This window comes from Perca fluviatilis, chromosome 6 (assembly GCF_010015445.1).
Source record: "Perca fluviatilis chromosome 6, GENO_Pfluv_1.0, whole genome shotgun sequence".
Classification (NCBI taxonomy): Eukaryota; Metazoa; Chordata; class Actinopteri; order Perciformes; family Percidae; genus Perca; species Perca fluviatilis.
In genome coordinates, this window is record NC_053117.1 from 4547999 (window position 1) to 4562652 (window position 14654).

Sequence of the window (14654 nt, forward strand, 5' to 3'; positions counted from 1 at the left end):
CAGCAAGTGAGTATACAAACACCCCTCTAACCACACCCCTCTAACCCCTCCATACTTGCTGCCGCCTTGGAGTAGAAGGCTGCTTGTCTTCAGAGGATGAAGAGGAAGGGCTCTCCCCCTTTCACCTGCGCTCCTTCATGATGGTAGGAGGGTTGGTGCCTCCACTAGACGAAGGTCTCTCACCCCTTCGTCCGTGCTCCTTCAAGATGGTGGGAGGGTTGAGGTCTTCAGGAGACGAAGGTCTCTCACTCCTTTGTTTCGACTTCTTCGAAGAATAGTCCATATCTCCTGAAGACCGAGGTGTTGCAAAGAATTTTAGTCCAAAAATGGATCTAAACATTTTCTCGATGATTTCTCGTTTGTATACTGCCGTTTTGAAACTGCAAGTACAAACACACACAGCAATTACTTCAGAAGATGAAGAGGAAGGGTTCTCAGCCCTGTTTTTCTTGGTGCTTCCTCGTGGTAGAAGGCTGGTCATCTTCAGAAGAGGAAGACGAAGGGCTCTCACCCCTCCGTGCTTGCTGCCGCCTTGGATTAGAAGGCTGCTTGTCTTCAGAGCATGAAGAGGAAGGGCTCTCACCCCTTTGCCTGTGCTCCTTCATGATGGTAGAAGTGTTGGTGCCTACTGTTACGACCTGATGTCTAGGGGTTAACCGGACGCAACATAACAGGTGCCCCCCCGCCCCCACTCTTCCCACTCCCAAACATGGCCAGGACAAAGAATTTCAAAGTAGCAGTTTCTATTTATTTCGGAGATGAGGCCCCAACACAACAAACAAAACAATTCTAAAGGCAAACTAAACTTACCTAATCCAAAGGTAAAGAAAAGACAAAGCTCTAACCTCAGCTTCTAATAACAAAACAGGAGAAAAAGGGAGCAAATAAAAAAGGACTTCTCACTCCTACCAGACTGCTACTAGCAAAATAAGACAAAGAAAAATGTATTCACAACTAAAACAAAGTGGCTGAAGGATAACAAATCAAAGAACTCAAAACAACCATTTTCACTGAAGGCTGTTAACACTACTCACACCAACTTGGAACACAAGACACAGGTTTACACAAGACACAGGTTTACACAAGACACAGGTTTACACAGGCACATGTTGGGAATGGCAGAGCGAAGAGAGGGGGCTGAGTTCCTGTCCGACGAGGCTTAAAATGGCTGCTGTCCTCCAGGCGACCAATCCAGTGTGCGCACCTGTTGTCCATCACCTGTGTACCCTCAGGAGATCAATTGATATTGCAGGGTGAAAGACAAGCTACAAAATACAGCTGCTTGATAGTGCAGGGTGAAAGACAAATTACTAAATATGACCCCAGGGTCATAACACTACGAAGAACAAAGAGCTCACATCCCATCGTTCTTGCTACCTGGTGGTAGAAGGCTGGTTGTCTTCAGAAGATGAAGACGAAGGGCTCTCACCCCTCCATACTTGCTGCCGCCTTGGAGTAGAAGGCTGCTTGTCTTCAGAGGATGAAGAGGAAGGGCTCTCACCCTTCGTACTTGCTGCCTGGTACAAGGGAACCCCATGATTAAAGTGTGGCGGCAGCTACATGAAAATCATAATGAAGAGTACCTTCATCGTAAGGATCTGTACACCACACTCCTCGTGACTGTATCAGAACCGGAGGGATTGTCTCTGTATTTGGACACACATTCCAGGCTCCACCTCCTCAGAGAACGCTTCCATCCGCGCTGCTCCGGCACCACCCCGTCCTGCTGGCAGAGGCCAACAATGTGCAGGATTACCGGAACCAGATCCTCTCCACTTCTGTGATGCTATTCTGTATTCTGTATGATGTAAAACATTAGCAGTATTGTTTTTTGTTTTGATTCAGCTTTAATTGAACCCATTTTAACACTGTTGACAGAAATAGAATCTAACAGAAATTATCACATTATTCAAACTTAATATGAGCACATTACCCCCGTTTTAGCTTCACTCCACTGGCTCCCCGTATATTTTAGGATCCAATTTAAAATGAATTTACTTGTATTTAAATCCTTAAATGGTCTTGCCCCATCATACCTGTCCGACTTGCTTCACCCCTACACTCCAACCCGCTCACTCAGGTCAGCCGATCAACTGCGCCTGATTGTTCCTAAAACAAAGCGGAAACTTAAAGGGGATCGTGCTTTTGCTGTGGCAGCACCAAAAATATGGAATGAGCTACCTCTGCCTCTTAGAAAGGCTTCTTCACTGTCTACTTTTAAATCTCTGCTTAAAACCCACCTTTTTTCCTTGGCCTTTCCCAGCAGAGGCTGACATTTTTGTGTAATTATTTTGACTGTGATACTGTTTTATGTTTTAAATGTAGATGTTGTAAATGCTTTAAATTATTAAAGATTTTTCTGTACAGCACCTTGTGCAAGGTTGGCTGCTTTTAAAGTGCTTTATAAATAAATTTGATTGACTGATTGATTGATTGATTGATTAACATATTTTTTAGGTGGTAAAGAAGCTGTCTGGCGGGGGCAAAGGCTCATCTGAGTGGTTCAACAGCATCGGAAACGAGCGGTCCCAGATAGTTTTGTTTGTGCTAACCTGTGAGGAGTCCACCGAGAAGCTAAAACCAATGTGCCGTGGAGTCATGGAAAGGTTCCGGCTGGCCAATCAAGCTGTGCCCAAAATCCTATATGTGGAACGTGGGTGTTGCCGTGCACAGGGACCAACAGGGACGGAGACTTTGTTCCAGCCTTGGGGAGACAATGGTATGGTTGTGCGTCTGGACATCTTCCGCTGGATCCACCGGTTTGACGCAGCCATACGCACACTGCAAGGATGCTGTGTTCAAGTCGGCTCTAGCTGGGGCTGTGATGGCCTATAACCGCACCGACCTGGAGCTGCTCATCAAGGCCATCAAAGCCAAGAACCCAGCAATGCTGAACTCTGTCCCAGACAAAGATATTGTCCGGCTCTACATTTCAAGGGACCACCTTAAACACCACGTGCGGAGGGTCACACCTCGCCATCGAGAAGGTAAGAGGTCCCGCTGGGCTGGACGAGAGTGGAGTGAGCCTCTTCAAAACACCTGGACAACATACAAAACAGCTATTATTATAACAGCAAAACAGATAGTGTAGCATAGGTAATGAGCATAACACACTGTATCTCTGTATGAATCTGTATTTAAAGAGGCCATTGATGAGATGTGGGCAAGCCAGCAGCGACACCTGGTCGTGCATCCAGGATCCACCAGGCATGATCATGTACAGGGTGGCGCGTACCAAAGACATCAACAATGTGGACGTGCCTTTCTACAAATGTCTGCGTGGAAGCAACAGCCTGGAAGGATTCCACAAAACTCTCCCACACATGATTCCAGGTACACAAAAGTAGCCTGTACACTTGTAACAAATTAAAAATGTCATTATTTGAATACCTTTTTATTGTATTTGTGATGGCAATTAGAAGCCTCTTGTGATGGTTCTGGTGACAGGTTACAACAACTACAGTGACTTTGTACTTGTGTTAATGTTCGTATTTATGTCTATAGTGTATGTGTATATTGTATGGTTTAGATAAGCCAAATTGCCCCTCTGGGTCATTTATTAAAGCAGTGCTCTATTCTATTCGGGTCCCCACTGTCCAGCACGGCCCTATCAGGTTTACCTGATAAGTGGCATTGCACGGTGGAACTCTGGCATGAGCTCGGGTGCCGTGTTTGGAGGCAGAGGACGGCATTGATTGACCGCCTCAACACCCACTGTCAGCAGCTATTCGGAGAGACTGCGGAGCCCCTGCTGATGTCCCTTCCAACGAGCTGCTGGGGTTAGAGTACCTGTTCAGCCAGAGCATGGGTGAATCTGGACCCTTTTCCCTTAAGGACATTGTAAATGATGGACCTGGTCCAGAGGAGGAGGTGGTTCAGCCCGGGCAGCCCGATCCAGAGTTGGATGAGGCGTGCCAGAGTGACGCGGGGGCACATGATGATGCGCTGGATGTCATCATGCCCCACATAACGCTCACCAGCGACGAAACCTCCACTGTTCACCCTCCAGCCTTTGTGAGTAACTGTGTGTCTGCCAGAATGAATTACAACGCACTGGTTGCTGGACGATGTACACATTTTAACTTTATTTATTTTAACAGAAGGATGCCTGCAGTCCAAACCCTTTGCCCGGCTTTTCAAAGCTGGAATGATTCTGCTCTATGCTGGTGGAGATTGGCCTGACGGAGGACAAGCTGTCACTAAGCTCAGAGCAGAGGAACAACATCCTGGACGCCTGGAGCAAAGTGGACGAGGATGACAAACAGCCACAGCAGTTTAACCAGCTGTACAGAACCCACTGGGGCAACACCCTGTACTGCCGAAACAAAAGAGACAACCTTGTTGATGCTGCTGTAGTACACATATGCACATATGGCAATGGAAAGGTAAAAGTACCTTTAGGCCTTTGGGTGCTGCTCTGCTGAAGAGTACATAAACTATCTGATAAGAACTTCCATGATCCTTAATACTATCAATAAACAAATAAATATTAAAGGTGCTCTAAGCGATGTCACGCGTTTTTTAGGCTACAACATTTTTTGTCACACTGTAAAAAAAAACGCAGTCTCTGTAGACAGCCTAGGGTCCACACACACCAATAAAAACAAAGTGGTCCAACCAGGGGGCTGTTTCACAAAAGCAGAATATATAAATCCAGGATAACCGATAAAGCGAGGCTTGACCTAGTCTAATCGGTGCAGCCTGGCTTGGTGCGTTTCACGAAGACCAAGCCAGGCTGAGGAGGAGCGACTAGGTCGAGCCAGCCTGAAGTAATTCAGATAGATGCGCGTCCACGGCTTTCCTCAAAAGACCGCGAGGTCGATCACAGATTTACTGATGCCAAAATGGAGAATACGCATTGTTCATACTTTATACAGAGTGAGCAGCAGCTTCTTGTGGAAGTATGATGACGTGAAACACATTTTTTGTATAAAAAGAAAAGAAAACGTGGCAGACGATCGCAGACCGACTGAATGCGTAAGTTGCCTAAATATATACATTAACTGACCACTGCTCTGAATTGAAGCTATCATAATCATACCATTCAGGGATTAGGCTACTAATCATTTATCTATTTATCTATCTGTGCTGTCTCCAGCATCTCTCCTGATGAGATCTGCCTCAGGTGCGCTGGGAGGAATCTTCAGTGCCAGGCAAACCAAAACACCACAGATAGACGGGCAGGACAGCGGAGCCGGCGCGTTAACAATGTCACATGAATAATTATAAAAAAAATAATGGTCACAACTTTAAATAATTAAATGAACAGCAATATGCACCTGTTGTATTTTAATCCAGGCTGATAAAAAATAGGGTAAAACCACTGCTGGGTGATCAGAAAAGGCTCCAGGATTAAATAAATCCTGGCCGTTAGCCTGGTCGGGAGCAGGCTAGCTGCACAGAATAAATCTCCATGGTGATTTATGTGCCTCCGCTTTCGTGAAACCGAGTCAAGGCTAAATTCATCCAGGATAACTGGAATATCCCGGTTTAATCCCTTATCTTGGTTTTGTGAAACAGGCACCTGGACCATGCAAACATACACAAACCGTGTTCCAGTGTTCAGTCAATAACAGACAAGAAGGATTTTTTTTGGGGGGGGGGGTTAGTGCGCTGAAGCACAGAAGGGAGGGAACGGGATGAGTAGGAGGGAGCTAGTCTTCGTCAACAAGAAGTAACGTCACCCAACATCGCTTAGAGCACCTTTAATACAACCCTCAAATGAAAACTATAGTTGAATCTAACTCTTCATTATCTTATACTTTTAGTGGGGTGAGTGACACCACCCATCACAATACTTGAAAGAAGTTAATGTGATATACAAAAATGGCCTTTGTGCTCCCTGTACATAGTGGTACATGACATACAAACTGCAAACTACAAAATAACATAAAAGGATAATGGCTTTGAGTAAGTGTGCTTAGTGAGTTGTATAATTGTTGAATATATCATATTTGCAGTTGTTTGTACTGTTTATTTCAACATCAGTAGTCTAGTGCAGCACTCACAAAATAGCAGAGATGGCAAAAGTACTCACTTCCCGTACTTAAGTAGAAGTACAGATACTTGTGTTAAAAAATACTCTGGTAAAAGTAGAAGTACTGATTTAACTTCTTTACTTAAGTAAAAGTAACAAAGTACAGGCTTTGAAATGTACTTAAAGTATAAAAGTAAAAGTAGCCTTGCGAATGACAACCACTTTTTATGCAAAGCTACCTGGACCACACACGTTACTAGAGTGCAAGATGAGAAACTTCAGTGGACATAAAAACCAGGCTCTTTATATGCCATTGTCTACATTTTAAATGGATGTCTGCCAAACATCACATATATGATTATTGTGACAGAGACTGGGACTCCAGCTTAATAAGATTCTGACTGAGCAAGATATGAATTCAATTGTGATTCTGTGAGAATTCACAGATCCAGTTTCTCTTTTTTAATCGTCCACTTAACATTTAAAGGAATCTACATGTATGTGTGTGTGCTCAAATATAGAAAGAAAATAAAGGATACAATATGAATTACTAAACATAGATTAATTAAGAAGTTCCCCATACTTTTAGAGTTACACAGCACATTGGCCAGGAGTCATACTTGACGCCTCCTAGCCTATCTCAAACATCTCTCTCAGATAAGGCCAGGGATGGTTGGGAATGTCTTGCTGCTTGTCTGCCTAATCTCTGGGATCTCTGTTTTCTTCATTTTCAATCATGTCGCCGTCCATACTACTAGTGCTAACGTTACCACCATCAAGCTGCAATTATTTGCCGCAAATGAATGCAGAATGCGGCCGAATCTGTCGAGTCGTCTTGTAGTGGTGCGTTACATGCAATGTAGCCTACAGTATATTCCCATCCAATTAGATTGAATTCGGTATTGATCACGTGAAAAATAATAACGGTAACTCCAGTGAAATTATTTGAAACTTGCTAGTGAGGACTAGATTAGGACCGTATTTATAGCTGATGCTGGTTTCAAACTTCGCGCCCCCCCCCATGGGGGGGCTGTAAAACACGGACAGAGACAACTTCTTTCTTTTGATGCTTTACAAGCAACGTGAAACCTAGCTAACAGGTGAAGAACACAAACAACTAAATCACTAGCTAACCTACTTTAACTGTGCAGGAACTATAGACCAATACAACAACAGGCTTAAATGAACTGACAACATAAGTTATACGACTTACAGTTCTCAAGGACGCACACACACCATCTCAACTGATTATCCTCCGGACAGCAGTCTCTTTTTCTCACATTTTTTTCTGCGTCCGCGCTATTCTCCGACATTACGACCTCTTGTACAAAACTAAAGTAACGAGCCAATTTTTTAAATGTAAGGAGTAGAAAGTACCGATATTCGTGTTAAAATGTAAGGAGTAAAAGTAAAAAGTCGCCACAAAAAAAAATAGTAAAGTAAAGTAGAAATATCCGAAAAATCTACTTAAGTACAGTAACGAAGTATTTGTACTTCGTTACTTCCCATCTCTGCAAAATAGTTTGACCACTTGGGAGAGACCCTGAATTCATTGCCATCTTCTGATATTTACATATTTGTCCACTAGAAGGCGCACCTGCACACACCTGCAAAATGTCACCCAATCACGTTGAGGGAATTTGTACTTTGGTACAGCTGACCCCTAGCCTGGATGCCAGCCGAACTTAGCCCCGCCCACAACATTCGAGGTCGGGAAGTTCACATTCTGACTAGAATCTGAGTATGACCATGTCAGGCTAGCTGACCCCCACTGGCAGTGCTGGAATGTAACTAAGTGCATTTCCCTAACTACCAGGTCAGCGCTGTCGCCTGCGACGAAAACAATACTTAATATATATACTTCATCCATCATGGAATTACAGTGCATTTGTTGACCTTTAAACCCAGCTTCGTGTCTTGTTTGTAGCTTGTAGCCATATAGCTCCAGCTTTCAGGCAGTATGTTTGGTGTCTTTGTAACGTTAGCACTTCTAGAAGTTTAGTAATCTGGCCTGGAAGACAGTGACTTTTCGGAGACTTTTCAAAGTCTTTGCACAAGTATATCCAGACTTTTGGGGGTATTTAGCTTATGACACACAAGTATTTTTTTGTTTACTTCTTTCATTGTCAGCGTGTAATCTAAAGGGAACTGTACTAAATAATGAATGAAAAGTCATAGCTCTAATAAGTTAACGCTTAACTTTTTCGGTCAGAATAAACTTGCTTTGGTTTGTCACTACTTGAAACGTAATGACTTATTGTTCATTTATCATTTTTGAACATGTGTGTTTAAGTTGTATAGTTTGGAAATCACAATTACCCAGAGCCCACACTGACACTATGCAATGCTTATTTTGTCAAACTCCCAGTTTAATCCTCAAAATCATTCCAAATAAATGAAGATTATTAAAATAGTCAAATTAAAAGCTGGAAAGGTAGAACCATGACATGTTGACATGGCATTTATGCCTAATAAATGACCAATAACTATCAAAATAGTTGCCAATTCATTTTCTGTGAATCAGTTGCATTGATTAATTGACTAATTGTTATATTCTGTAATACATCATATTTTAGAAGCTAAGCTCACATTTTGTGTGCAAAGTTGAGTGGAGCTATGCTTTGAAATTCATTGACATCACCAGACTTTACGCACTAAAAAAAGTTTCCAACAGAATGATGAGGGAGATGTCAATTACATTGAAAACACTAGTGTGGCCTTGAATGTTTCACATACAAATGATATATTTTTATGAAATATGATGCATTAATATTGATTAAACTACCAAAAATAACTAATTATCATTTGTTCCATCTAGCTACAACATTACAATAATGCTTATACTTTAATCTTTAATTCTGAGGTGATTCAGCTTCATTGTTACGGTTATTTATACGAGTTAACTGGATGCAACTCCGTACAAACACAGAATAATCCTCATTTATCTGTAAAAACACTGAGCATGAACCAAATAATGATGTGACCACAAGGTGACGCAAAATGCACAACAACACATCTTTGGATTATCACTTTAATATTTGTTTAATGTTGATTTTTTTGTTTCTTGCTTTTGTTCCATCATCATCATCATCTGCTTCAGATATCTTCTTGAAGATTTTCCAGATGTTTATTTTGTCCCATATTCACTGAGCTCCCAAAAGGGACCTTATTTATATTTAGTGTCCCAAAAACAGAATACAATTCCCAGTTGTTGGTATAGTTACTTCAAAAAAGTTAGTTAACTTTTACCTTAGAAACTGAATTTTTGTCACATTTCTTTGAGTACAACACTGGTCTGGTCTATAGATCAGTCGCCCTGACTGGGTGGATGATACAGAACCTGGACGTCTTTGATGATGTCAGGACTAATTACCTCTTCATCTTCTTCTCCAGCCTTCTTCTTCATACATAATTTTCTATCCATGATAAAGCAGATGCAGCTTCTCTCCAAAATGGAGGAAAAACATTACTTTTTAGGAGTAGGTGGTAAAGAATCTTATTTTATTGAAGCTGCGAGTGTGGGCTGGCAGTGGGGGTGGTGGGTCTGAAGATGGCTGGACTGACAGTGGGGGTGCTGGGTCCGAAGATGGCTGGACTGACAGTGGGGGTGGTGGGTCCGAAGATGGCTGGACTGGCAGTGGGGGTGCTGGGTCCGAAGATGGCTGGACTGACAGTGGGGGTGGTGGGTCCGAAGATGGCTGGACTGGCAGAGGGGGGGTGCGTCCGAAGATGGCTGGACTGGCAGAGGGGTGTTGTGGTCTGAAGATGGCTGGACTGACAGTGGGGGTGCTGGGTCTGAAGATGGCTGGACTGGCAGAGGGGGGTGCTGGGTCCGAAGATGGCTCGACTGGCAGAGGGGGTGCTGGGCTGTGTTCCTCAGTGGGGCTGCAGACTTGCTGTTCCAGTGCGTGGCGTGGCTATTGGCAGCAGAGGACTCTGAAGGGGGGTTATTCCTGAGAACGGAGATCTTCCAGTTAGTAGCGTCAGGGAGCGGAGCAGACAGGGAAGTACAACAACAAGAAACTAGACTAGATCCAAATCTCGAAGGCTGGTGTCAGTACCCGATCCGTTCCACCTGCACAATCCGTTCTGCGCATGTGCAAGATGACACGTATGCCATGACGTAGGCGCAGATGATAATGCTGCGTTCATGCCACCTCGAAATAACATGCACCGCCCCACTGGTTACGTTGTTTCTGCAGCTAGATTCAGTCTAAAATAACGTTAGGTCAAACTTAATGGGAAAAGCAGGCTACAGCTAAATTAAGACATTACAGTAATAACAATAAAGACAAGTATTGAGTGATTGTATTTTAAATGAGCACAAGTAAAGTAGAACTGACGTAACAGCTGATATATATGTTAACGTTTATTTTCAAGTTTTATTTTGAGGGTCTTTTAAAGTTTACATGCTGTCTCAGCTAGCGGTTAGCCGAATTAGCTGTTAGCTAAACTAACGTTAGCTTAACTGTGGAAGCTAACGGCAGACCGCTGCAATCAGCTAGCGGTCCGCCGAATTAACCGTTAGCTAAACCAACGTTAGCTTCCCGGGGGAGGCTAACGGCAGACCGCTATAATCACCTAGCGGTCCGCCGAATTAACCGTTAGCTACCGCTATAATCACCTAGCGGTCCGCCGAATTAGCTATTAGCTAACTAACGTTAGCTGGAGGCTAGCGTGTGAACATCTTGCGCATGCGCAGAACGGATCGTGCAGGTGGAAGCGGTGCCGTTATTCCAAGGTGGTGGTGGAATGAACGCAGCATTATCATCTGCGCCTACGTCATGGCATACGTGTCATCTTGCACATGCGCAGAACGGATTGTGCAGGTGGAACGGATCGGGTACTGACAGCTGGTGAAAAAGCATATCCAGTGGTAAGCTAGCCTGGGTAAACCCTGACGAACTTCCAGCAAATTTGAGATTTGCTCTGCAGGTCAGTCTGGCGAAGAGCCCATTCAAACCCATTTCCAATGTTCTCAAAATTGAGGCACCAATCACAACCGCTGAGGCGGGCTTTACACCAATCACGACCGTTGAGGCGGGCTTTACGCGAAGAGCTTTTTTGTTTACATTCAACATGACGGCTACCGAAGCCGTGCTTCACGTGCTCGGCCATGACCGGCGAGCTGCAGGTCAGTCTGACAGATGGCGATTTCATGGAGGTCAACGCTACAATTAACTGACAACAGAAGTTATACTAGTTACAGTTCTCAAGGACGCACGCACACACGGATAGAGACGGTCTCTTTTTCCTTTCGCTCAACTTTTCCGCCGTGTGTGGCGCGTACCTGCTCGCGGTGTGAAGCGCGTGTCCGCGCTATTCTTGCACATGTAAGGGAACCTCGTGAATTAACCTGAAACATGTCAGCTGTTTGGACATTCTTCAGCGTGTGTGCAGAAGATAACAAGTTTCCAATATGCAACACCTGCAAGGAAAAAGTAGGGCGTGGAGGGACGACACCAAAAACCAAAATCAAATTTTTTTAGTTTGATATTGGAGGTGAAAAGCGTCACCTGGATCGTTGGTCCTGATTGGTTGAAGGACTATCCAATGCGCCCAGAGGCATTTGAGTGGCGTCCGTTGGTGACACCCCTTTGGAAATGAACTGTCAATGAACCTTCCCCAGACCCACTCTCAGTTACCACTGAGAAGGGCCTGGTGTCAACCAGGCTAGTGGTAAGCAACAATCCAGCAGGAAGAGGAAAGTCAGACTGGCATCTGAAGGTAGATGATGGAGCAGGATGAGTAGCAGGGGTGCTGATTGGAATTGGTACCAGGTGTGGGGAGAATCAACAGGGGGGGCGTGTCCTCACTCTGTGGAACATGTAGGCGGGAACAGAAACACAGACAGAGAAAAAACCAAACACACGGCAGGCATAACAAAATGAAGAAATAAACCAAAACACATTCACTCAAACACACACACACACACACACACACACACACACACACACACACACACACACACACACACACAGTCATCGGGCAGAAGGCAGGCCGGGGCGTGACATGAGCTACCTGTTGACTAGCTACAACAATACAATGCTGCTTACTCACCATCTGCAATAATAATTCACTTTCATAAAGTATCATATATTGTCAATTTTTTTATAATGAGTACTTTTACTTCTAATAGAGTATTTTTACACTGTGGTATTGCTACTTTAACTTAAAATATTAGTATAAAAAGCTCCTTATGATAAAAAAAACTTCTAAACAAAAGAATACAATCTACATCTGAATCAATGCAGTGAAACGTTAAAATGGGTTGGGCTGTTTACCTGTTCTCATCATCATCGTGAAGCAGGAACCAAACAAAGGACCACTGAGCAGCAGCGGGAACAGAGGTTCCTGTAGCACCTCCTGGAGGGCACTCACCTTAGCAGAGGCTAAAAAACTGGTTCCGCCACAATTGAATATAATCCTTACCCACCAGTGCATCTATGGAAATGCCTCCCCTATCTGAAAGAACAACTCACCCCTCTAACTACAACTCGATTCCCTCAGTTCAACAAACTCAAACCGCTTCCTTCTCCCCAAGACTAAGCTCAGCACCATGGGTGATCGGGCTTTCTGTTCTGCCGCTCCTCTGCCTTAGCCGACTATCTGAGGGCACCTCAAACTATTGAGACTTTTAAAAAAATGACTAAAAACATTTCTATTTAGCAGAACTCATGAGTTTTAATTAACCCTGCAAGTCGTCGGCTGTCTATTTGTATTTTATATTGATGTTTTTACCATGCTTTTACGATCTTAACTGTAGCACTATTTTCAACCTATTATTGCCTTACTTTCTTCTTTCTACTGTCTTTAGGGTCTAACCCTAACCATAAGGTCTCTGCCAGAGCCTAACCAAAGCTAAATTAGGATAGGTGTTGGGCTTGGTTAAATTAGCCTAGGTTAGGATGAATTAGATTGTGTCAGGTGGCATTAAGTTAGGACACTGTTATTTGCACAATGCTCTTTGACTGTATAACTAAATTAAAGCCAACATCTAGGGTGTTATCATGTGGTTACAAGGATATTTGATGGCGGTTGCTAACGTTTTAAAAGAATATTTTACTTTTCTTTACTTCTGTTTTGTCAAATCTGAAATGTTTGCCGTCTCCCTCAATTACCTCTCTCTATTTGGTGCCATTTTTTCTGATTGCTCTACTTTTATCTTACTTGATATATACATGTGACCTGACTGGCATTGGTCCGTAGAGAAAATTGAACATAGCTGGGTATTCTGAGTTGCTGCATAACTCAGAGATATTCTCCATCTTCTTCGCATTTATTTCCTTCCTCTCTACCTTCAGTCTTTGCTTCCTCACTTCCCTCTCCACCTTAAAGGGATACTTCACCGATTTAGCATTCAGCTTTGTATCAGTAGAAACCCGATAGTATTTCTGAATGACCGTGCCTCCCTCCTTCATGTCCCCCTGAGACGAGAGATTTCTGCATTTGGGGCCTGGAAAAAATCTTCCGATGACGTAAAATGACGATTTTTGCGTCATTGGAAGATTTTTGGGCCAGAGGCAAAGGACTACAGCCAGTAGTAGGATCTACTTCCGTATGTTTTCAACACGCCCACAGGGGGTTGGACTGCCGAGTCTGGCCGAGGTATTCCGAATGAAAACGACTGTCAGCCATCTTGAATCTTCGCTAAACAGGCTTTCGGTTTTCAGCAGAAAACATTTACAACAATTATCTGCATTCAAACTACCGGACGTGTGTACCACCGGGATACATCGGTACAGATCGGAGAATATGGAGGAAACGTTATTACAGACGCAATACTCGGCACAATACGTGAGCTTCGCCTGCTCGGAGACCAGCGGTGTCGCTCAATGCCGCTAGCCGGCTAGGGGACATCCTCATCGGCTAGGTGGAAAGCTAACGCTTAGCTGTCCACCTGTCCCAGCCATCCTGCTTGCAAGTGTCTGCTCATTAAACAACAAGCTGGACTACATCCTCCTTCAACGAAAATCCCAACGCGAGTTCAGTGACTGCTGTGTTTTTGTTGTTGTGGAAACATGCCTGAACAACTGTGTACCGGCACCGGGACTATCCAGCTACCAGGCTGCTCGCCGCCCGCGGAGGTGGGCTGTGTTAAACGGACTGGTGTAGAAATAAAACCCAACTAGCTACTGCTAACTGCTGGTGGAGCTTGTGACTGTTAAATGCCGACCATTCGACCGTCCCCGCTAATTTCACGGCTGTGTTTATACTCTGTGTTTAGCTACACCAATGCTAGTATGTGTTAGCTGAACTTTTAAGGATCCTGCTTGCAAGTGTCCGCCATTTATTAGACCACAAACTGGACTACATCCAACTTCAACGACACTCCCAACGTCAGTTCAGAGACTGCCGTGTTTTTGTTGTTGTGGAAACCTGCCTGAATAGTGTACCGGACTGTCCAGCTACCAGGCCTGCTAGCCCTCCGAGCTAGAGATGCTCTGTCGCCAGGTAAAAGAGGTGGGCTGTGTTAACACCGAGTGGCGCAGAAATATGGTGATTTGTATTCATTTAACTGCTAACTGCTGGTGGAGTTTGTGACTGTTAAATGCCGACCATTCTACATTACACACTAATTCACGGCTGTGTTTATGCTCGGTGTTTACAGCCCACCAAGCGCTAATGCTAGTATGCGTTAGCTGAACTTTACGGAGCCTATAAAGTGTGTGTACTA

The 14654-nt window shown here is 44.0% G+C and overlaps 1 long non-coding RNA gene across 1 annotated transcript; it reads right to left on the reverse strand.

Moving 5' to 3' along the window:
- Window positions 1-726: 726 nt before the first annotated feature.
- Window positions 727-9615, reverse strand: LOC120560046. The gene is made up of 3 exons (XR_005639407.1): window positions 9227-9615; window positions 2553-3039; window positions 727-1798 (listed from the first exon to the last, which is right to left on the reverse strand). It is a non-coding gene; the product is annotated as an uncharacterized LOC120560046 (long non-coding RNA).
- Window positions 9616-14654: the final 5039 nt, after the last annotated feature.